Below are 24,410 nucleotides of genomic sequence, written 5' to 3' on the forward strand. Positions count from 1 at the left end.
TGGGGTAAAATCCATCACCTCAAGCCTTGGGGTTCTTTTACCTCGGAGACTTCCAGATCCCCACGCAAAGTGCCCGTCCTTCCTGGGCCTGCTGAGATCGTGTTAGCTCAGCTTTTAAAAACTTGCGCCCGTAGGGCTTTTACCCTCACGAGGCCTGGAGTTGCACAAAGCTGAAACAGCTGCCTCTTCACACAGCCCTGTGCCCCGCTGGCCCGTGGACACTGTCAGGACAGCAATGAGGTAACATAGAGCCCCACAGGAGAGCCAGGCACACTGCTCGGAAACCCAGAAACAAAGTGAAGCCCAGCTGGGAGAAGGGGTACCTCAGTGTGTCGGGAACTCCTGTCTTAGCCAAAGCAGCAGGAGGGGCAGTGGGCAGGCAGGACACAGCACCCACTTCGAGGACCAAAAGGTGGACCTGATGTGAAGCTGGTGGGCCACCATTCTGCAGGAGCAATGGAGCCTAATAGATCCCGGAGTCTGAGTGTTCTGTTCACAATTCCCCTTGCTCTGTGCTTCAACAGCCTACCTCATACTTAGGTGCTGGTGATTCATGAGCTGACCTGCATTATCCTCTGCAGCGTAGATGACAAGAGGGAGGCTGAGTCGAGTGAGTCCCTGACAGACTGGAGGCCGAGCCTACTGAAATCCCTTTTGGAACCAGGCAAGCAATAAATAAATACAGACATGAATAGATGGAAATGGAATTTCTACGACGCAAACACCCACACCGTCAGCAAGTTAGATTTATAGCAGCAGAGCTTCAGGGAAGATGACTCCCTCTGCTAACAGCCACGGTTCAGTCTGCCCTAACCCAAGCACACCTACTCACCACCCTCCAGCTGCCCTGAGATCTCTCTTCTTCCTTTCACCTGCTCTTTCCCTGCCTCCACTTCCTCAGCACCCACTCCCCATTAACCATTGCAGTCAAGGTCATGCCCCCATTGTTTTACTGGCAGTCTTCTTTGGTGGTCACCAATGACCTTTTCACTGCCAGATGCAATTAAAAAAATTTTTTTCTACTAATACATAATATATGTACGTGTTTTGGGGGTACATGTGATATTTTGGTACATGCATAGAATGTGTAATAATTAAGTCAGAGTATTTAGGAAATCCATCGCCTCAAACATCTATCATTTCTTTGTGTTGGGAACATTTCACATCTTCTCTTCTAGCTATTTTGAAATAACTTCCCTGATTATATTCTGTTCTCTGCCTTTGGTGGCTATTACTCGTAATATAACCTAAGTTCTTTACAAGATCCTGTCCTTAGCTGTGTTTTTCCTTTTCCTCTCTCACTCCTGTCTCCTTGCACATTTCATCCACTACAACCGCTTCTCCTCCCACAGCTGTGGACTTCACTCAAGCGGACCTCTGCTGGCCACCATATTCCCCTCAAGTCAGAGCTCTGCGTCTTCAACTTTTTGAGCATTTCCTGTGTGTCCCCCAGCCACTGCCCAGCATTCTCTATCAGGCATCCAACTCAAATGCTTGGCACTCTCTTTGATATCTCTCTTCCTTTATGTATTCTCAAAGAACCAATTACCAAATACTCCCTACTCAACTGCTACTGTGTTTCTACCTTCAAAATTCCTTGCCAAGAATCTCACTTCTGAAATCCATGTTGGAGTAAACAAATAGGAATCTGAGCAAAATATATGAAGCAGCTATTTTCAGACATTGGACAGTAGGCAAGAGGACTGTGGGTCCCTGAGAGAGGCAGGACCCAGAGTCTCCCCAGCTTTCTGCCTGAGGGCACTTTCTACCCACAGCTTATGGAAGTGATCCAAGCAGAGATGACAGCTCTGCTGAATTAAGAGATCAGAATATGGAGACATTGGGCTGGTTCTTAGTTGAGGGGGCAGAGTGAGAAGATAGGGCGAACTATGGCAGAAAGAGCCTGCCAGTCTGGATATGGGTCGCCTAGAGCTTGTTAGTGAATACTCATCAGAGCAAGTATGAAAGAAATCCATGAGCAGGGCTGAGAACTACAAGCACTCACACCAGGCTCACACAGTTAAGCTCCTACCAGAGAAGGTGGAGAGACTTGTTAGGCATTCAGAAGAAACTTCCGAAAGCTTGAGTCTTTTCAGATGCAGTTTCTGTATCTATTGAAGTGGTTTTTCGTATAATGTGGTATGAATATGTTGGTACGGATTTTTACAATTCCTCGTGAGAAGAAATGGCTTATAGTATTCTGTTGTTGTAATGTCCTTGTCAAGTTTTGATATCAAGATGATGCTGTGCTGGCAATGTTCTTTCCTTCTCTGTTTCTAGAAAAAAAATGTGTGTAGGTTTGGTATTGCTTCTTTCTTAAATGTTTGATAAAATTCAACACTAAACCATCTGGGTCTGGAGTTTTCCTTAGGGGAATTTAATACTCAATTAAATGTCTTTAATATATATATAGTTGTTAAGAATCTCTATTTCTTCTTTTGTCAATTTTTGTAATATGTGTCTTTCAAGGAATTTATTTTATCTAAGCTTTTTAATTTATTGGCATGAAGTTGTTCATAAAATTCTTACTATCCTTTTAACATCTATCTGTTAGATCAGTTATGATGTTCCCTTTTTCATTCTTGATACTTTTAATGTCTTCTCTTTTTTCTTAATCAGTCTGACTAGAAGTTTATCAATTTTTTATTTTTATTTTTTGAGACAGGGCTTCATTCTGCACACAGGCTGAAGTGTGTGGTTATGAGCTCAGTTCACTACAGTCTTAACCTCCTGGTCTTAAGCAATCCTCCCACTTTAGCCTCCTGAGTAGCTGGAACTATAGGTGTGTGCCGCCATACCCAGGTAATTTTGTTTTGTTTTGTTTTGTTTTTGTAGAGATGGGATCTCACTGTGTTGCCCATCCTGGTCTTGAACTCTTGGGTCAAGTAATCTTCCTGCCTCAGTTTACCAAAGTGCTGGAATTACAGATTTGAGCCACCACACCTGGCCAAGTTTATCAATTTTAAATCATTTCCAAGAACCAAGATTTGGTTTCATTGCTTATTTTGTCTTTTTTCTATTTTGTTGATTTCTTATTACTTTCTTCTACTTTGGGTATGATTGGAGCCCCTTTCTTGCTTCTTAAGCTTATTGCTTTAGAACTCTTTGCTTTTTATTTTTTAATTTTAATTTTTATGATTGTTATTTTTTGCTGCCCGAAGTGATCTCAGACTCCCAAGCTCAAGTGATTTATCCTGGCCTCCCAAAATGCTGGGATTACAGTTATGAGCCACCACCCCCGGCCTGGAACTTCTTATTTTCAAATACAAGCGTCTAAAGCTATAAGCTGTTAACTGCTTCCCACAAATTTTGATATGTTATATTTTAATTGTCATTCTATTACAAATAATTTCATAGTGGAGAAACTTAACAGAGATCATTAATCAAATGACCAACATAAATTTCATCAGTAATGAGACAAACAGAAATCCTGTGCTACCTGATATGATACAGCAAGAAGAACACAGGATTGCTTCTGTGATATTCTGCTAGAGTTGCACAATCTGAATCCAAACATGAGGAAATGCCAGACAAATCCATATTAAGGGCTACTGCATACATAAATAATCTATCATCTCAAAATATTATAATCAAAGACTGAGGAACTCTTCCAGAATAAAGGAGACTATAGAGATGTGTCCAATGGAACGCATAATTCTGGATTTGTATGATTTTGCTACTGAGACATTGCTGAAATTTAAATGGGATCTCAGGATTATAAGGTTAATTGATTTTCATGGTTGTATTATAGGAAATGCACACTACAGTATTCAGAGTAATTGGGCATTATGTTGACAAACTCATGTAAAATGGTTCAGAATTAAAATATTTTTTGGATTATATTTGCAACTTTTCTGTAAGTTCTTTTTCTGAGGTTTTTTTTCCTGAAAAAATTATTCCCTGACCCCCAACAAAGAGAAAAATTTTGCTAAGAGAAAAAAAGCTACACACACAAGAGTTGCTATGATATCATTCCATTTATGTTAAATTCTGGAACATTCAAAACTAATCTACAGTGACAGAAAACAGATCAGTGGTTGCTTAGGGGTGAGGGCGGGGAGAAGATTGTGAAGTGGCAGGAGGGATGTTTTAGGGGTGACAAAAATGTTCTGTGTCTTTATTCTGGTGGTGGTAACATTTTTTTTAAAATAGATGTATTTCATACTATGAAAATTACATCATTATAAAGTTGACTTGAAAGGAAAATGCCTTCCTTCTTCCCCAGAACATGGTCTTTAACATCATTTCCCCTGAAGGAATCAGAGGTCCTTAAAGAAGGAGTTCATTTCTCTCTGAGACAGGTCTAAAGTGAGCATAGGATGCCTCATTGTATTAGAAAGCAAGGAAACTTTCAAATATGAATAGGGTCATGTGAAAAGAACCTAAGAGATAGCTTAGAAAAGGGCCCACTTTTCAAAGTCATGACAATTTAAATATGAAAAGTATCATGATGGATTGAAACACATCGAATCAATGAAAATCTGTTAAATTCATAATGATACTTAGAAAAAATGGAAAGTCAGAGAACCCATTTATCACCATTTGAAGTAGCGATTAAAATAACTCTTTACTCTAATTAAGCATTTATCCTGTCTCCTGATAGGAATTGTGTTTGAGGATATTTAAGTAGTCCCCGTTGATGCAATCAAATTTTACTTTACTTAAAAATACCGACTAATAAAAGTAGTATAAATGCCAGAATTATTTTTAAAGATCATTTCATAAGCTCTAGATTTTATCAGTTGGTATTAAAACCATCCTGTGAGTAGTTGAACTGTACGTTCTAGGAATATCGCACAAAACATTGTAGTCACAAAGGGAAAATAGAACTGAAAAATAGATCAGGCCTTCATCAGTCTAATCTAAGCATGGGTCATATGGGTCTAATGTATTTTATGACCAGATCCAACTTGTTTTAACTAGATACAAGTTTCATGAAATACAAGAGAAAGTCACCAGAAATATCCAGAAAATGGGATATCCTGCAGGTAGCTGGCTTAGTCCCTTCGACAAATCAATGTAATTTAAAAAGCGACTTTTCTAAAATAAAATAATCTTAAGGGACATAAAAACCTGTTGGCATCCATAGTCCTGGATTGAATGCTAGTTAGATATCACATACTAGTGAGATTTTTTTGTTAACTGAAAAAAATTGAATATGGTGTGGTTCAACTTTGAACTTTAGTTCAAAGTTTACTAAAATAGAGGAGTAGAGATCATTGGTGAAAAAAATTACCATCCAGTATGTACAATAATATCTCATTTTGGTAAAAAAATACAGATAGGTAATGTGTATATGTACATATATACACACACATATAATGTATACAATATTATCTTATTTTCGTTAAAAAATAAGTAAGTGTATACATTATGTGTGTGTGCACATACACACAGAAAAAGAGCCAGGATGATATGCACCTAATGAATGAAAAGTGTGATATGTGGGTGGTAGGAATATATTATTTTTGTCATTTTTTATATTGTAACTTTTAAAAAACATTTCTTTCTTTAAAGTTTTTTATTTTAGAGACTCAGTCTCACTGTGTTGTCCAGGCTGGTCTCAAACTCCTGACCTCAAGTGATCCTCCTGCCCTAGCCTCTCAAAGTCCTGGGATTATAGGCACACACCACCGTACCGGACCAAAAACACTTCTTACAACACACACACATACACACACACACACATACACACACACACCCATACACACATATTACCTCTATAATAATAAAATGTTATTTTTTCAAAAATGTGTTTTGTTTTGACCATGCTTCTGCATCCTTTCAGTCCTTACTTCAGGCCCTCATGCCACCTTGCCCAAAATACTGCAGTAGATCTCATTCTTAACTATGATCCACTGCAATCCACCCTACATACCAATATCAGATTAATCTTCCTAGAAGAGAAGTGCTGATTGATTGGACGACTTCTGATCAGCATGTTTCAGTGGTTCCTGCCTATACTGTAAAATCATAACTTCTCAACCCTGTTCTCAGTCACATAGGGACCCATTCCCGACCCACATCTCTGAGCTCAATCCTGCACTCCCTTCGGCCTTTTCACCACCCAGACCGCAGCTTTCCCACCCTCGTGCCTTTGCTCACAGCCTTGCTGGGACACAAAGCTCTGTCTGCTGACACCTTACCTTTCCTCTCGTGCCCAGCTCCAAGGCACCTTCCCACAGAACTTGCACCGTATTTTATATATAATTTTTTAAAGATGGAGTTTTGCTCCTATCACCCAGGCTGCAGTGCAATGACGTGGTATTGCCTCACTGCAACCTCCACCTCCTGGGTTCGGGCAATTCTCCTACTTCAGCCTCCAGAGTAGCTGGGATTACAGGTGCCTACCACCATGCCCAGCTAATTTTTGTATTTTTAGTAGAGATGGGGTTTCACCATGTTGGCTAGGCTGGTCTTGAATTCCTGACCTCAGTTGATCCACCTGCCTCGACCTCCCAAAGTGCTGGGATTACAGCTATGAGACACTGCACCCAACCAGCATTTTATTTATACTTTCTAATGTTGACATTGATGCATGTGGTCTGTTTCCCCCAATCAAATTTAATGTTTTAAAGGGAAAAATTCCTATTCAGTTTTATACCATTCACAGAACTAGTAGTTCTGTTTTCTGAACAAAGTAGTTACATAAAATAATAAATAAATAAATGAACAAATGATGTTTTCTAATTAAGACAATTTCTCCATTCAGAGACTATGCTTGAGGCCAGGAGTTCGAGACCAGACTGGGCAATGTAGTGAGACACCATTTCTATAAAAACAAACAAATGAGCAAACAAAGACTGTATCCAGGGTCTAAAATATTTTCTTAAGAATGGCAAATTGTTCTTTTTTCAAAATGGGACAAAATGTACCCTCCATACTCACACATTCTTATGAAACCACAATCAATTAAATGAGCATGGATGGCATTCTCTGATTCTTAGGGAAGAGTAGGTCAAATTGGGTTCAGAGTGCTCACTTCCTTCTCCCTCTTTGAAATTGCACTTTTAATGCCTGATAGATGAGGTAGGCTTACTCTGTTTCATGGTCACTTTGTCTGTCCTTTGTAAATACAATACTGCACACTGCTTTTCTTCAACTTTGCCCTCCAGCTTTAGAGATAACAGTTTGTCACAGAACGGGGAAAGAGTCAAAACGATGATTTTTCCTGGGGCACAGATTGAGGCAGGACCTGCGGGGATGCACCGACAACAGGAAAGAGATCCAGCAGAGTCACAGCCATTAACTCCAAGAAAGCAAATCTGTGGGAGTTTTCCTTAGAGCCCAGAAAAAGTAAATAGCCAGGACCTGCCTCTCATAGTTGCTGTGGCCCTGCAGATAACAATGTGAAGGGTCCCAGGGAACTCTGCAGAACATCCTGGCCATAGGGCTGGAGCTGTGTTGAGATAACTCTCCCCTCCCTTACCTCTCTCACCTGATGGGTGCTCCGGGTCAGGACCAGGCATTGTGATAGAGAACATTCTTTTAGGAAGTAGAACAACCTCTTAAGGTAGGTACTATGTGACCTTCAAGATCATGCTGAGAGCCTGATCAACCAGCAACAGCAAGTATTTCCTGAGAGACAAAGTATTCCACGTCCTTTGCATGGTTGATGGTTTAATTGAAGGACAGAGAGAATACTCACATGAAGTATTGATGCAGGATTTTCTTCTCAGTCACTTTACAAGCTAGGGACCTCTGGCCGGTGACTCTCTGCTCAGGCCTTGTTTGGCTATGCTACCTGCTGCTGGAGACAGCCCTCCCATTCAACCTGCCTGGGCCAAGTCTGGCTTGTGCACCAGTTCCTGAGTTCTTGTCCCATGCCCAAGAAGAATGAGGATATGCTGACACCCAAAGAGTGAGCAAGGAAGGGAGTTTTATTGACTGATGAAACACCTTTCAGTGGAGAGGGGACATGGGGGTGGTCCCTCTACCTGAAGGTGGGAAAGTCCCCCATAAAGTGACTGAGTTCAGGGCTTTTATGGGCTTAGAATAGGGGAGAGGCAGGCCATAGGTAGTATTGGAAAAGGCAACATTTGATTGATTGGTTAAAAGGTATTATTCAGAAAGAATCCATCAGAAAAGGCTGGGGAAATAGGAACAGAAGTTCTCACTCTGGGTTACTAGTTTCATCTGGGACCAGCAGTCCAGTCTTTCAGGCTTCAGGCTGTTTTTCTGGCTTGAAGGTGGAGTTTCACTGGGGAACCACCCCTATCTGCCTAGGCATTTGGCTGCCTCCTATAGCTATCAATTCCCCTCTCTGAAAAGGTACATCTAACTGCCATTAAAATAGAGATGAAGACCAATCTTAATGGCTTCCTGCGGACAGGCAGCACTGTTTTGCAAAACAGCAGTCAGATGTCCCTCAGAGGCCTTTCTGAGGGTCCCAGGTAAAAGGGAGCCATCATTCAAGGCAGTGCTGGCCAAAGACCAGGGATGAGCTACAGGCTATACAAGCTGGAGAAGTTCTGAGGGGAGAGAAATTCAAGGACCCAGGCAGGCAGGGCAGATTCAGGGAGAAGGCGACTTGGTCAGCCATCAGGGTTAGCACCATGGTGCTGGGAGCACTTCCTAACAGAGATAGGGGTCTCCTGCCTGACCACCCCCATCACCTTGAATCATCCATCACCTCTTAGTTTCAGTTTTTAATGGGACAACATCAAACCACATTCCTAAAAAGGCTTAAAATATGTAACATTCCTATTACTGGTTAGCATTTCGATAGCATCTTTTCCTGTGATTTTGGCAAGTGCCACAGTGGGGCAGGATGGAGAAGAAACAATGGAAGAAGACTGCAACTAGGGTGATGTGCAGTTCAGGACTCCTAGGCCTGGACATGGTGCCCAAATCAGAACCTGGTTTTCTGTGTCACCCGCCCTGGATCCTCCTTGGCAGCCCTGATGCAAGTGGTGGGTTCACCCAAATCCCTGAGAATGTGAATGGAGTAGAGATTTTTGTGCCACCATCACCAATTCCAGCTTTTCCTAGGTAGTGTTCCAAAGAGAACAAGCAGCCCTCTTTGAAGAGCTCAAATCCTGTGTCTCTAATACCTACCCCACCAAGCTCCTCCCTCACTAAGAAGAAATGTTCCTCTGCAAACCCTTACAACCCTAGGGAGGAGGAGCCAAGACAAGACAGCTCCATGGCCATCAATCCTCATTATCATTCTCACCATCATTATCATCATCTAGAGAGAAACAGGCTGCATGTTTTGTGTCATCCGACTGACAGATCCATTTATACCACTGTCTAAACACGACTAAAAGGAAAATGCTCATTTGCTTTTAACAGAACTGGAAAAAGCACAGACTTCTCAAGTTTTAAATAAGCTGAGCTGCTAATTTTAATATTAAAATTCGAGGTTAAGACTACAGAGAGCTGGTAGGGCTGGCATATGGTGTGTTACTGAGGGTCCCCACTGGGACTGCTGTGGGCTTGTGGTGATGGAGAGTTTTTTTCTCCATTGTTTTCTAACTTTATTCTTGTAGACCCAGATGTCTTTGACACCTCCAGTCCATCATTTGCACTTGAATGGTGGGTCTGGGCAGCAGAGTGACCTAGGCCTCTAGAAAATTAGACACAGCCAGGCTAGCACAACAAAGGACGGGAATTCAAAGCAATTAGGAAGATTGCTTTGAGGGGAAGATTACAAGGAACGTAAAGGTCTGAGTCCTGTTGTCTTCACTAATCAACATTCAAAACTTTGAACTTTCTTAGCAACTTCCAGTCCAGAGCACTGGATAGGGCTCTTTAAAACTAGTGTAGGTCCCTCCTTGAGGGCAGTGAAGGGGAAAAATCAATGCATGGAGAGAGCAGGAGCTGTGTTCAAAGTCACGATGTAAGAGGCACGTGGATGGGTCTCACATGGTTTGGAGTCTGCTTAATAATCCCCGTAGCCAGCTCATTGGATGGGTAGCAGGCTGGGTTCTTTGTTGCAGACAGCAGAACCCACTAGAGCTAATCAAGTTACAAGGACTTATCAAAGGTTAGTGGGTAACTCACAGAAGCTTCAGGAGGGCCAGAGAATTGTGCAGAAAGGAACAGAGCTCAGACTACAGAATTCCTCCATTGAAGTCCCTTCTGAACCTTTAAAGGAGATAATAGTAAGTTCAACCTTGGAGGTAGGCAATTCAGCCTTGGAAAAGATTGCCAAAACAAGTAGAACAAACTCTTCCAAGGAAATTACTCCAGGTACCCAATTCCTTACTCCAGTGCTCCTATCTGGACTGCTTATTGGCCCCAGCTATATAACCAGGTCATAGCAGTTTGTGTGGACCCCCTATGACCCCTGCTGCCCTTCAGCCCTAACTTCCCTCACTGTTTGGCTGCTCAGACTAGAGTTCTCTTTCTCCATCACCCACTCCCCCACCTGCCTTAACTAAGACAGGAAAGTTGTTTCTGTCTCAGTGCTCTAGGAAGCCCCTGACAGTTTCAGAAGTAATTCTCTCCAACTGAGCCAGGGGTGTGGAGATGAGAGACTGGTGCTTTCCATTTGGGAAAGTTGCTCAAATTCCTGGGAGTTCAACTAAACCTTCCTCTGAACTCAGAGCTGACTGATGGGCCAGCATGGAGAAGACATCGGTAAGACACTACAGCAGTTCTCAAGGCAGAGTGGACACAGGACTTACACAGGGAACTTGCCAATATACGGATTTCCAGGACCCAGCATCTCCAGAGATGCTGAGATGTCATGTCTATGGCAGGGGCCCAGGGATCTGCATGTTTCACAAGCTCATCAAATGAGTCTGATATAAATGCTCTGTAGGCCCCATTTTGAGAAACACTGACTTAGAATTATTCCATAATAGTTATGTAGACTGCTAAGATCAGACACTAGAGATAAAAACATAAAATGTGTTTCCTAGTCACCAGCTGTATTACCCATGTCTTATTTTCTGTATTCGGATGCTGTGATACCTGGGGTCTTGCTGACCATGGAGGAACTGCCCCTGTCAGGTTACTCAGTTCTTAGCAGTAATAAACAACTTGTCTGTAAGCACACCTTTCACAACAAACCAACCAATCCAGAGCCCACACCCACACTGTCTTCTTTACTGGGGACGCTGGATCATATCCACCTGTCTTAATCACCTTGGAGCCAGGTATCAGACAATTAGGGACAGCCCCTATGCCCCAGAGTCCATCGAAATTATTCAAACTAGCGATTCTTAAGCCTACACTGAGTCATCCATTACTTTCCATGGAAACCACACTAAAGATTCTTGCCCTTGTTTTTCCCTCGCTCCATCTGCCGCCTGACCAATCCTCTTTGGTGCCCCCACCCCATTCAGGGCATGCTCCTTCCTCTAGGAGCTGTGAGTAGTAAACTCTCCGTCCAACGGTGATCATCTCAAAACCAATTGGACTTACTCTACCTCAAATTCCCTACCAATACACTACATTTTTAAATGCCTTGTGATGCTGTGACTTATAATGAGAAATATATTTGGTCTTCATCCCAGTTCCTGGTGTAGAGCTTCTAAAACATTTGGAATTTCCTATGAGATAAGAGCAATAAAGGTGAAAGGAACACCTTTTGTTATTCATAACAAGTCCCTTCCAATCCCACTGTTTCTGTTCATGAGGTGATTTTTGAAAAGCCCAAAGGATGGGGGACCAGTTGCCAGAAGACCCAACCATGTACTTAGAGGGTTGGAATTTTCATTCCCACCCCTACCTTTTGGGGAAGGGAGAGGGGCTGGAGATCGAGTTAATCACCATGGCCAATGATGAAATCAATTATGCCTGCATAGTAAAATTTCCCTAAAGACCCAAAAGAATGAGGTTCACAGAGCTTCCAGAATGTAGCACTTTCTTATGAATGTAGCACTTTCTTATGAATGTAGCACTTTCTTATGAATGTAGCACCTCCTCTGCATCTGAACCGTTCTGAAAGACACAGAAAAGGTGGAGGCTGCTCCCAATAGTCCTGCCAGGGATCTAGCCAGGGGCTCAAGAGCCTCAAGGAAGGGCCTTTCTCATGTTCTTGCTCTGCGCCTAATGCCTCCGAGTCCTCCTTGCTGTAGGATGGCTCTGTGATGATCACACGATCTCCCAGTTCAGGGCAGACCACAACTAACTTATGCTAGCATGCTACAGACAAGGTTCCTGCAAAGTGTGGAGGTTCATTGTAAATGGCCTCAATGACTTCTAAGAAGTAAATGCTGTGATTCTACAACTGAAAGATAAACCACTGTGACCACTATAAAACAAGGCCCGATATCTCTTACAGCCTTTCCACTGAGAGTGGGAGGTCTACCTGTGACCCTCATGAGTCCCAGCTCTCTGAGGCTCCTTGGCCACTTGAGTACAGCAGAAGGGGATGCTTCCTGAAGAAGCTGGTGGCTGCTATTTCCTGTCTCCTGGAATCCAGCCATCATGATATGAAGTAGCCCAGCAGCCACAGGGAGGGGCCCCTATAATGGTTCTAGCTGATGGCCCAAGTGGGATGCCCCAGAAACAATCCAGTCATGTTGAACAAGGGAGCCCAGAGATGACTGCAGCCCCAGGACTAGTCATCCTCAGCCTCTATCCATGGTGTAGAGACAAAGAAGCTGTCCTTGTTGAACTCTGCCCAAATTGCAGATTTGCAAGCAAACTGAATGTTGTGTTCTTAAGCCACTAAGTTTTAGGTGGTTTGTTACTGAGCAATAAAGAATCAGAAGGGCCATCAGGCCCCGTGGAGCCTGACCATTTCTAGGGTGGCCTCCACAGGATCTGGTCTCCTGTTGAAAATACTGAACTCCTGCTTTCCTCTTCTCCAGTTCCAAAATGAGAAAGAATGCGCTTATCTTTTCTCATTTGCAAATTAAGCAGCTGGGCAGCCCTTTCGCAAAACAGGCAACGTTTGTTGTCATTTCTAGGAATAATGAGGAGGAGGAGGGAGGCTGAGAGAGGCAGCTGTTGAGAAATGTCTTTCTCCTCATCCGCCTACCCGCTCCAGTGCAGACCTGGCCCGAGAGAGAGTCGGGGCGAGCTGAGTCGCTCACATGCACCCCACAGTTAGTGGAAGTAGGTTCTCAGTTCAAGTACTGTTGTGTGACCTTGAGAGTCTCTGACAACCTGCTACAATGGCCCAGCTTGAATTAAAAGCACTCGCCAGCAAAGTTGTTTTAATGTTGGACTGTTTCATTCCTCTCTTCATTGTATGAATTCCCAATCCTGGGGAGCTTTAGTAGATTAGCGACATAAACGACGGCTCTTTCCATTCCAGGCTCACCTGGGCCATTTGGCCTTTGAGTGACATTCTTTTCTTTGGTGTTTGGAGTTCGTCTTCCTCTTTGGGCCACCATATACCAGATTATTGGGGATGGTTATGTAGCTAATGATGGCTAATGATTTCTGTAATGCACTCACCTACCCTCCACTTGCAATACTCTTACTGATCATAATTATCAAACCACCAGGGAAACAGAAATAAATAGGCCCAAATTTGCCCTAATATAAAAAGAAATAAATCTGCAAAGAACAGTGTTTTCATGTCTCTCATAGACACAGCAGCCAAAAATCAATTAGGAGAAAGTTTAGACTTCTCACTTTTCCTCTCCATTAAAATAGACTCAGCAGATGTAAAATGCTTTGGGATTTTGGGGAGTGAGGTTTTAAAAAATAAAACTACAAATATGGTGGTTTTAGAGTTTTCTGACCACCCAGGTTTCCTTCAGTTTTTTCTCTCCAAATGAACACCTATGACCGTTAATGCTCAGTCCCTGAAATATTTTCTTCTCTCTTGGTCCTGATGCCTTGATCTAGGAAAAAAGCTCATTAGTGTCAGCAATCCAACTGCAGAAATGATGAGTGGACACATACCCATCTCACACATGTGGGGAGGACACAGCCCGTGTCCTTGCAAGTGTCCCTGTCTGCTCCAGATAGCAGTGGAGGTTGTGGAGAGCTCATGTGTTTTTAAAGAACTAGCCAAGATCCGTGCTCGAATTCATAACTGTGGGCAACTGCTTTGACTCAATAATCAATATTAGAAGTGTGCACAAAGGTTCAGCTACAGAGACATTTAATTAAAATGTTGTTTGGAATAGCAAATAACCCGAATGCCTAGCAATAAGATCAGTTAAAACTAGGATGCAAAAAGTGATATTGCTGTGAACAAATGATGTGGCAGGTAATGGAAAGATGGCCAAGATACATTATTAAGTGAATAGACACACGGTTTTGTCCGTTTTATTTATGCACATGTATGCATGCATAAGAAAAGTTCTGAAAGAAGATAACCAGAAGTGTAAAAATAATTATATCAGAGTGGTAGGATTATGGATATTTTGATGTCTTCCTTTTGCTATAATTTTTTTCTACACAAATTTTTTTTTTTTTATGTTTTAGACAGAGTCTCACTCCGTCACCCAGGCTGGAGTGCAATTATGTGATCTCGGCTCACTGCAGCCTCCATGTCCTGGGTCCAAGCAATTCTCTGGCCTCAGCCTCCTGAGCAGCTGGGATTACAGGCATGCGCCACCATGCCTGGCTAATTTTTGTATTTTTAATAGAGAAGAGGTTTTGCCACATTGGCTAGGCTGGTCTCGAACTCTTGACCTCAAGCGATTCACCCACCTTGGCCTCCCAAAGTGCTGGGATTACAGGCATGAGCCATTATGCCCAGCCTTCTACACAAATGTATCTATTTTGTTAAAAAAAAAAAAAAAAAAGTATAGCAATAAAAAATATTTCAAGCAAATAAATTGTAATCAATATTATTCTCCGTGGGAGTCTCCTGGGACCAGCTTCAAGTGATTAGATTTTAAAGGCCAGCCTTGTCGTCCACCAGTTTGCTATGAGGGTCTGAGATTTAGGACATGGACAAGTCTGGCCAAGCCTGAATTGGAGAGCAGAGGACAGTCAGCAATGTCCACAGACGAAGGATGAAAGCCGAAAAGGTCAAGACTATGCCCCGTGGCTTCCTCTGACCCATCTCAGCCCTCCTTCAGTGACCAACTCATTAGCTACCTCAGGCCTCGGTTAAAATGACACAGCTTGCTCCTCGTTTATTTCCTTCATGACACTTACCACCATTGCAATTATTTTATTCATTTGAATATTTCTTTTCTGTTGGTTTGTTTCCCCTCACTAGGTGGCACATTCCCTGGGGCTGGGAGCAGACCTAGGTCACCTCTGTGTCCCCAGGGCCAAACATAGCACCTCACCCATTGCAGGTGCTCCAAAAATACCTATGGGTTAAAAGAAGTGTGAAGAATTAGGAAAAAAATGGCTATCTGGGGAGGTCAGAAGAAAGAGCAGGAGAGAAAGATGGAGGGGAACGGAGAATGAAAAGCAAATTAAAGGTTCATTTGAGCCATAATGTCACAAGGAGCAGGAGGAGTGAAGGAACAGCCACCACGCCTGGCTGGGATGCCACCGTAGGGCTAAGCTTGGTTAAATAAGAGGAACACAGCTGGGACATCCTGGCAGCTGGAGCCCTGCAAGGTGGGACGTGGGCAGTCAGCCTAAGCTTGCTGTTTCTAAGAGTCCAGTCAGAGTCTGTATTGCTCTGCAGAGCAGAGAGCCGAACAAGACACAAGGAGGTGTGAGTATAAACTCCTCCAACAGGTGCTGCTCGGTCAGAGGAGGAATCGTACCCTGCTCCTTTCCCAAGGGTTGCTGATATTGATATCATTTTAAAAAGAATAGTGAATTATACACAAAAAGAAAAATAGTAGAAACAGGCCAGCTGTGGTGGTTCATGCCTGTAATCCCAGCTACTTGGGAGACTGAGGCAGGAGAATTGCTTGAACCCGGGAGGCAGAGGCTTCAGTGAACCTACGTGCCACTGTACTCCAGCCTTGGCGACAGAGTGAGACTCCACCGCAAAAAAAGAAAAGAAAAGAAGAGAGAGAAAGAAAGAAAGAAGAAAGAAAGAAAGAAAGAAAGAAAGAAAGAAAGAAAGAAAGAAAGAAAGAAAGAAAGAAAGAAAGAAAAAAAGAAAGAAAGAAAGAAAGAAAGAAGAAACAGTTCATCAAGAAAGAAGCCGCTGCCTGGCATGGTGGCTCACATCTGTAATCCCAGCATTTTGGGAGTCAGAAGTGGGCAGATCCCTTGAGGTCAGGAGTTAGAGATCAGTCTGGCTAATGTGGTGAAATCGCATCTTTACTAATATTAGCCAGGTGTGGTGGCACACGCCTGTAATCCCAGCTATTCAGGTAGCTGAGGCCTGAGAATTGCTTGAACCTGGGAGGCGGAGTTGCGGAACCGAGATTGCGTCATTGCACTCCACCCTGGGTGACAGAGTGAAACCCTGTCTCAGAAAAATGAAAAGAAAAGAAAAGAAAAAAAAGAAAGGAAAAAGAAAGAAGCTGCTAAATGGGAACATGAGATACAACCCAGGTGTGATGTTATGATTATGACTGAATATATATATAGAGAGAGAGAGAGAGAATATATATATAGAGAGAGAATATATATATAGAATATATATAGAGAGAATATATATAGAATATATATAGAATATTCTATATATATATAGGAATATATACACACACACACACCTATCAACAGTTCCTAGTCATAACCTCCATAGCCCTTATCACGGTCTTTCGTTGCAGTGTTGGGGTGCTTTAGCCCTCAGATGCAGGCCTCATGAAACAGAATCTCTCTCTCTGACCTCCTGTCCTTCTTTCACCTGCCCAAGGCAAGACTCGAATCTGACGGTGGGTCAAAACCCTTATTCCAGAGGGGATCCTGCCCCATATCCTAGAGGAAGGAATCCTGCACAGAGAGATAAGAAAAGTCTGAACAGACAGGCCTTGTTGGATTTCGATCATGTGCTTTTGGTCCAGTCACATTTCTACATGGTTTAATCATGCCTGTGTAACACAGCTTCTGTAAAAATCCAAGAGGACAGGGTTCAGGGAGCTTCCAGATAGCTCCCAAGACAGAGAGAGAATAGAAGCTACAACTTAAGGGAGAATTTCTGCTGTAACTTACTGGCCAAAGCAAGTCACAGACCAACTGGCAAAGTGATGCCACAAAAAGGGCAGTTGGGAAAGGGGGTCATTGTAACCTCCTTTGGCAACACAGACCCTTACGAATACTGAGGCTGTGAACAAGTGTTGACTTCTTGATGTTGATGACTGAAGGCTAGTGACAGCAGTTGTTCGGACAGATCCATTGCCTGCCCACACGGTAGCTCTAGGACCACTGTTCGTCACACACAACTTTTGCTCCCTGTCAACTTCTTTCTCTTCCATAAAATCTGCAGCTGATATGTACATAAAGGCTCAATATCAAGATGGTAAGATGGTCACTGCTTGCAGCTTCATTGCTTTGCTTATTCTTCATCATTAAGTTTCAAACTTTTCCACAGAAATGACCGTACAGGCTCAGAAGAGTGATGGTGTTACCCCGAGGAGACTGGCCCCATTCAAAAGCACATTTCCTTCACATCTAAATTCCTATCTTAAAAAATCATGCAGATTTTACTTCTAATCTATAAAATGTCTATCTGCTTTGGCAGAAATTTTTAAAACATACTTTTCTCCTCCAAATTCACCCACAGAGTTGATGTTATAGAAAGTGTCTTCCCACGCACAGAAACCTGGGACTGGCACTGGTACCCTGCTCCAGACCCACGGGGTGAGGCTACACCCCACAGAGCAGCAAAGCTTGTAATTCCCTCATTCAGGAACTGCTGCTGATGCTGACCGAGCCCTGCTCCCACTGGGAGAAATGGGGCCCAGAACTCAGCAAGGAGGCAGGCCTGGGGGCAGTCCTAGCTGAATGATCATAAATTCAAAAATATTTTATTGAATATAGATGGAGTTCTAAAATTCCAGAAAGAGACCTGTATCCTAAATAGTGGAGCTCCGTGGACAAGAATGGAGACATCCTGGCCCCATAACAAAGGCAGCATCCATGCAGGATGGCAGCAGGGGTTCATGACTGAGGGATCTGAGGCCACTGAGGGTGTTAGGCAAGCCCGTGAGATGCTAACTCTTCACTGAGCAGTCACTGTGTGCCTGGCACAGGTTAACAAGGGGAAGCTTAGGTCATAGTTCCTGGCTGGGCAGAGTGGCTCCCGCCTATAGTCTCATCACTTCGGGAGGCCGAGGTAGGAGGATCACTTGAGCTCAGGAGTACTAGACCAGCCTGAGCAACAAAGTGAGTCCTCCTCTCTATAAAAAATTTAAAAATTATCTGGGCTGCATCTTGCATCTATAGTCCCAGCTACTTGAGAGGAGGAGGTGGGGGGACGGCTTGAGCTCTGGAAGTTGAGGCTCCAGTGAAATGTAATTGTGCCGCTGCACTCCAGCCTGGGACACAGAGTGAGACGCTGTCTCAAAAACAAACAAATGAAAAGACATAGCTCCTGTGGCTGGGCAACATGCACTTCTGAAAAGAGACCTCTCCGCACCCCATGCACCTCGAGACACGAACAGGCAGAATGGGAATGCTGAGATAACCAGCAGGCTCAGGGGAGCTCACTCAGGTCCCAGGGGAATCAGAACGAGACCTCAGTGTCCCCTGCCCCAGCCAGACTCCCAGCCTCAAGCAGTGGTCCCTAAAGTGGATACCCCCTACCAGCAGCAGCAGCAGCAGCAGCAGCAGCGCCTGAACGCTAGTTAGAAATGCAGATTCTCGGGCCCACTGGACCCTAGGGAGTAAGCCACTCGGTGGCAGCACGCAATCTGCATTTCAGCCAGCCCTCCGGGGGATTCCAGTGCAGCTGAATTCTGAGATCTCTGGCCTCATGTGCCCACAGTACTCGGGAAACAGCCAGCGGAGCGGGTAGGAACTCAGGCTTCAGAGGAAGCCGGTGGCTCGGAGTCTGGCTCTGACTTACCAGATCTTATAAGCTCGAACCCATTTTCAGCCTATCTGAGCTCTGTGTCCTTACCTGTGGAAGACGGTGCCAAAAGGTTTGATGAAAGAAGGGGAGGTGAAGTGATGTCAGCTTCCTGGCATTGAGCCTGGCCCATTGCGCCTGCTCAGCACCGGCTGCTTCCTCCCGTCTCTCCGCTGACACTGTCCACCCAGCCCTCTAGCATGTTCTCCACCACATCCACCTGGTGGGCACAACTCTGGACAAGGAATCATCCAAGCAGTGCTTTCCCTGCAGAAACCACATCCTTGGCGGGACTCCGGCTGTTGCAAATCCCTGGCCCCAGCCCCCAAGGAAACTTGGCCTCAAGGTAGCCCCCCATGGATGCAGCATAGCTTTGCCCATCCATGCTGCAGCTCTCTTGAGTGCCCGACCCCACGCTCACCACTCTCCACACCACAGAAATCACAGTGAGTCTATCACATAAACACAACATGGCCTCTGCATCCAGATTCCCAGTCAAGGCCCCTCACACCCGCCCAGTCCCAGGGCTGGACTGGGCCTACAGATGTCAGCACTGGGGGCAGGCGAGAACCGACCAAAACCTGGTAACGAACCCGCCTATCTCTGAATAACTGCATGACCTTTCTCTAGACACTTAACCTTCTCAAGCCTTTGTGAAGATCATATGATATGTTTTGAGAGTACTTTGTACCTTGTAAAACCATATACGAATCTCAATTGTTATTACGGATGATACAGTCTTTAATTCCCTTGCAGGCAACACCGTTTTCCCTGGATCATAAATTCCTAAAGAGGGCTGTGTGCTTTGTACAGTAACTAATTCAACTCCCTGTAAGTGCCTGATAGACATAATTTATAATGATGGTCACATATGTAAACCATAACATGGACCATGTAATTGGTTGGCTTTTCTTTTGCAAGATGTGTATGGTACACAAATTCAAAATCACTTACATTTAATCGTATAAGCATCTTTAGATATGCAAAGTGTATATATTCATGCCATCTGTTAAATCCTGATTTGCTAAGCATGTGCATATAAAGACATCTGGGCTATACCGATTTCATAGATGTTTCCCTCAAATGCCCTGACAATGGAAGCAATCTGCTTCGACATTTTCAGATACATTTTCCCCACTTAACTGGGAGCCTCCTCCCAGGGGGCAGTGACGTCAGTGCAGTGCTCACCACAGCAGGCCAGAGTTCCTCACACGGAGGCGTGTGCTGCGCCAGCTGCCTGGGGCTGTGGCCTGCTCTTATCAGGAGCAACTGGTACCTCTCTCCCCACATAAACAATTAGGGAGAGGCAAGGAGAAAAGCCTTAAATATTTGCTTTCCTTTACAAGACCACCTACCAAATGTTGTTAAGACCCTGCAGGCAAAATAATCTGTCATGAGTGCAGCGCTGGGCAAATATAAACACCTCGAGGACTCTACTGAGCGGTAGCCTGGGGTCCCACATGTTTTCACAGGTTTCCTTCTGCGGAGGAGGAAGAGTCCTGCTCTCCTCTACTCCTCATCCTCTCCTGTTCTACCCCTCCCCCAAACCACATCTTGGTGAAGCACTTCATCAAAAATAGTTCGGGTTAGACAGGGTGCACATGAATAAGACAGTGCGTGGTTTTCACTACAAAGTTGGAGTCCCATCTCCTTTTCGTTCACTTTAGCATTCACCAGTGCTGAAGTGGTGGCCGGCACGGGCTGCAGGGAGCCGTTGGAAGTGAAGAGTCACAGAGCCCCGGCATCTCACACTCTGAACCCAGGGCGGGTGATAAGCAGAGGCAGGAAGCAGGGTCAGAAGGGTAAGGGAGCTTGCTTCAGTCTGTGCTTAGGGCGCAGTTCACACCGGAGATCCCAGCACAGCTCACTGCAAAACATTTTGAAACAGGAGTGCGTTTCACTCGCATACCGTGCTTCCCTCTGGTTCCTGGCGCAGCCTGGTGCAGCGGCTGGGTGGGATCCATGCAGCCACTGCTTGTCCCGCCCCTTCCCCATAAAATCACAGGGAGCTTTTTACCAAGGAAATGCTGGAAAAGTTAGCACTCTCGCAATCTTGGTGCTTTTTCTAATTGCCTATTGGAATTTGCAAGTGATTATCAGAATAGAATGAAAAGAGGTTGCCTCTAGCTGACGCTTTCTAGGCCTGCCCTGCAAAATCCCCTACAGCAGAAGTGAGCATCGTGGCTTTAGGCTGTGTCTCGAGAGGATGTGCATAGAAAAGAGAAGCCTCTAGCAGGCCATCTCTGAAAATAAATGCATCTGGCGGAGAAGCTGAGCAAAACCCTTTGTGGTCTTTTCCCAGCCACTCTACTCTGTGCCCTCCTTCCCTAGCCTCCGAGCCATTTTTTCCTCCAACAGCCTCCCTATCAGCTGCCCTAAAAGTGGCCTTTAATGGAGGTGCCGACACATCAGCCTGCTCCACTCAGGGATGTCACCCCTACAGGCCACCTCAGGGACCACCCCTCCCCTACCCGCCATCCCTGCAATACTTGACCTGTCCCTGCATCTGCAGCACTGTCCAGAGCCTGCCTGGATTTGCTCAGGACATGTGGCCATTATCCCATCTCTAGGAACTATTTGAGGAGGCCCAGGCACTGTGTACTACTATCGTCACATTCCGCTACACCCCAGTAAAGCAGGCAGGAAATAAGTGTCATTACTCTCTTAGCTCAGTCTCTCAATCTGATAAAAACCTAAACCCACGCTGGAGTGCAGTGGTGCAATCACGGCTCACTTCAACCTTGACTTCCCAAGCTCAGGCAATCCTCCCCCCTCAGCCTCCCAAGCAGCTATGACTACAGGCATGTGCCACCACGCCTGGCTAATTTTTTAAATTTTTTTGTAATAATGGGATTTCGCTATGTAGCCCAGGCTAGTCTTGAACTCCTGGGCTCAAGCGATCCTCTCACCTCAGCCTCCCAAAGTGAGGTCACATTCTTAACACAGTGCCTGGCATATACTAAGTACTCAGTTAAGTTTTATCAAGAAAAAACATTCAATCAGACACATAAACCAAAATGCAATGATAGGTTTCAAAACTATCCTCTTACCACTTTACCATCTCTTTGGAACATTTAGGAGTTTGGTTTGGTTTTATCCCAAAATGTAAACCCCTGTTTTGTTGTTGTTGTTGTTGTTGTTGTTTTTGTTTTTGTTTTTTGAGACATTGTCTCGCTCTGTCGCCCAGGTTGGAGTGCAGTGGCATGATCTCGGCTCACTGCAAGCTCTGCCTCCCGGGTTCACATCATTCTCCTCCCTCAGCCTTCCAAGTAGCTGCGACTACAGGCGCCCGCCACCACGCCCAGCTAATTTTTTGTATTTTTAGTAGAGACAAGGTTTCACCGTGTTAGTTAGGATGGTCTCGACCTCCTGACCTCATGATCTGCCCACCTTGGCCTCCCAAAGGGCTGGGATTACAGGCGTGAGCCACCACGCCCGGCCCACCCCTAGTTTGTTTTTAAGTTGTCAGTAAGGATTTAAACATCTGGACTGTGCTTAGAATATAGTCAACTGCGGTTTTATCTCCCCTCCCTTCCATCTTCTCCCACAGAAGGTGAGTCCCCTGCAATTCAGCTCCCCCACCCTACTCCCTTGCAGTGCCCCAGCTGTGTTACTGAGGGGAAATGTGAAGCCTCAGCAGTCCACATGGGAGGCCAAGACAGCTGTGGGGCATTCCTGACCAGCCATCTGCACCCGGCAGGGTTGGAATCCAATCCGGCATGACTCTTTCTAAATGTTGCTTCCTATGGGACAGCCTCACCCTGTTAGGCTGACCTGAGTTTGCATTCCTGAGCTCAGCCTGGGGAGTATGCATGTGATCTCCTGTGGCAAGGAGAACTCCCCCTACTAGAAATGCAGCCATTGCTTGGGCCCACCTTGGATCAGCCACAGCAGGCTGCAGCAAGCTGCCTATGGGAGGAGGGGGCTGGAGCAGGAAATGAGAGTTAAAAGAGCCTTTTCAGGGGTGTGATCAGGCCAAAAACAGGAAGATCAGCAACTCAATCTTAGGCCTCTGGGGTTAAAAGCAAAACGAGAGAGAGAGAGAGAGAGAGAGAGAGAGAGGCAGAGAAAGTTTACTAAACAAATAAAAGTCCCATAGAAAGGTTGTATTGAGCCTGGGCAACATAGCAAGGCCCTGTCTTTACAAAACAATTTAAAAATTAGCTGCGTGTGGTGGCCTATGCCTGAATCTCACTGTTCAAGCACAGCCTGGTGGACACAGTCCTAGCTACTTAGGAGGCTGGAAGTAGCAGGAATGCTTGAGCCCAGAGGTTTGAGGCTGCAGGGAGCTACGATGGTACACTGTGCTCCAGCCTGGGGGACAGAGAGATCCTGTCTTGGGGAGAAAAAAAAAAAAAAAAAAAAAAACAGGTCCTATTGAATGATACTGCGGCACATGGTGCTCTCAAAGAAGATGAGTTACTTTCTCCATGTGTTTGTGCCCCCTGGCAATGACCTTGAGTGTCTCCTGCGCCATCATCCTTGCTGCTGATGATACGACAGCCGCAGTGTAAGAATCCCAGCATCATCGTACACACACCCCACCCCCAACACACACACACCAGATACAGTCAGTCGCTCAGCGCGAGGAGCAGGCTCTTGGAGAAAGCTCTGTCCATGCCTCCTCAGATCCTCGCGCAGACCGGCTCACCTGGGTTCCTGCCACAGTTTCCCGCCTGTCTCTCTCCGCCAGACCCTCCGCTGCCTTACAGGGCTACCTTCCACGTGGAAGAATCAGAATGATCTGATTGAGTTACTCTCATGCTTTCCACCTCTCAGTGGCTCCCAAGTCAAATTAAAATCCTCAGCAAAGCACACCAGGCCCATCACAATCACGCCTTCACATCCCTCCAGGCCCGTCCCTCTACCTCTGCATCCACCCACACGCTGTTCCGGCAGGTTGCATTCCTTGCCTTGGGTGTGCTGTCCCCTCTTCATACTCCAAGATTTAGCTCCAGCTGCCCCCACACTGCCTTTCTCAGAAGCTTCCTGGCACCCTTCCCAGGCAGAGTCGACCCCCTTCGAACCTCCATTGTGTCTCCCGCACACCTGAGCCTTCCAGACTGAGTTGGATCCTCTCCTCGCGTTTCCTGTAGCTCATGCGCTCGCCAGGATCGCGGCACTGTGGGGTAACTGCTCCGGTGCTGCCTGCTTCCTTCTTAGATGCAAACTCCTTAAAGGAAAAAGCAGATCTTACTGAAAATTAAAGTCCCAGCTCTCGCATGATGCTGGGCACACAGCTGGAGTCCTGAAGAATTTGCTGGATAGAGGAATGAATAAACGTAGCCCTTAAGCAGTGAGTTCCTGTCTCTCTCCTTCCTTAGTAAATGAGGTCATTGGGAGCAGGAAGGATTCTATTCATCTTTGTGTCTCTGGTGCCCGGGCGGAAGCTGGCCCTTCACAGGCAGGCAAAGGTGCATTTCACTCACTTGTTCTGGCTATTCCAGAATTTGGATAACTTATAGTCCCATGTCTCTCTGAGATTCTAGCAGGACCCAGGGACAACCTATGGGAAGACAGGGGTAGTGTGGGAGTGGGGTTTCTTGGAAGCTCACCTTGCTGGGATGAGTGACTCGGGTTCTCCCAACTTTGAAGTTCAGGGCCCAGCTTCAGGTGG

At 45.2% G+C, this 24,410-nt stretch overlaps 1 long non-coding RNA gene across 3 annotated transcripts in view; it reads right to left on the minus strand.

Moving 5' to 3' along the window:
* Positions 1-23,969, minus strand: part of LOC123573468 (uncharacterized) — a 34,286-nt gene extending 10,317 nt beyond the window's left edge. Inside the window, exons 1-2 of one of the 3 annotated variants that reach the window (XR_010588445.1) lie at positions 23,843-23,969; positions 19,517-20,660 (exon numbers count right to left, since the gene is read on the minus strand). This is a non-coding gene — a long non-coding RNA (uncharacterized lncRNA). Of the gene's footprint in view, positions 1-19,516; positions 20,661-23,820 lie in introns of those variants that run through there. The other 2 variants (XR_012416971.1, XR_012416969.1) reach the window with 2 other exon arrangements.
* Between the last annotated feature and the right edge of the window lie 441 nt (positions 23,970-24,410).

Source organism: Macaca fascicularis, chromosome 1 (genome assembly GCF_037993035.2).
Source record: "Macaca fascicularis isolate 582-1 chromosome 1, T2T-MFA8v1.1".
Classification (NCBI taxonomy): Eukaryota; Metazoa; Chordata; class Mammalia; order Primates; family Cercopithecidae; genus Macaca; species Macaca fascicularis.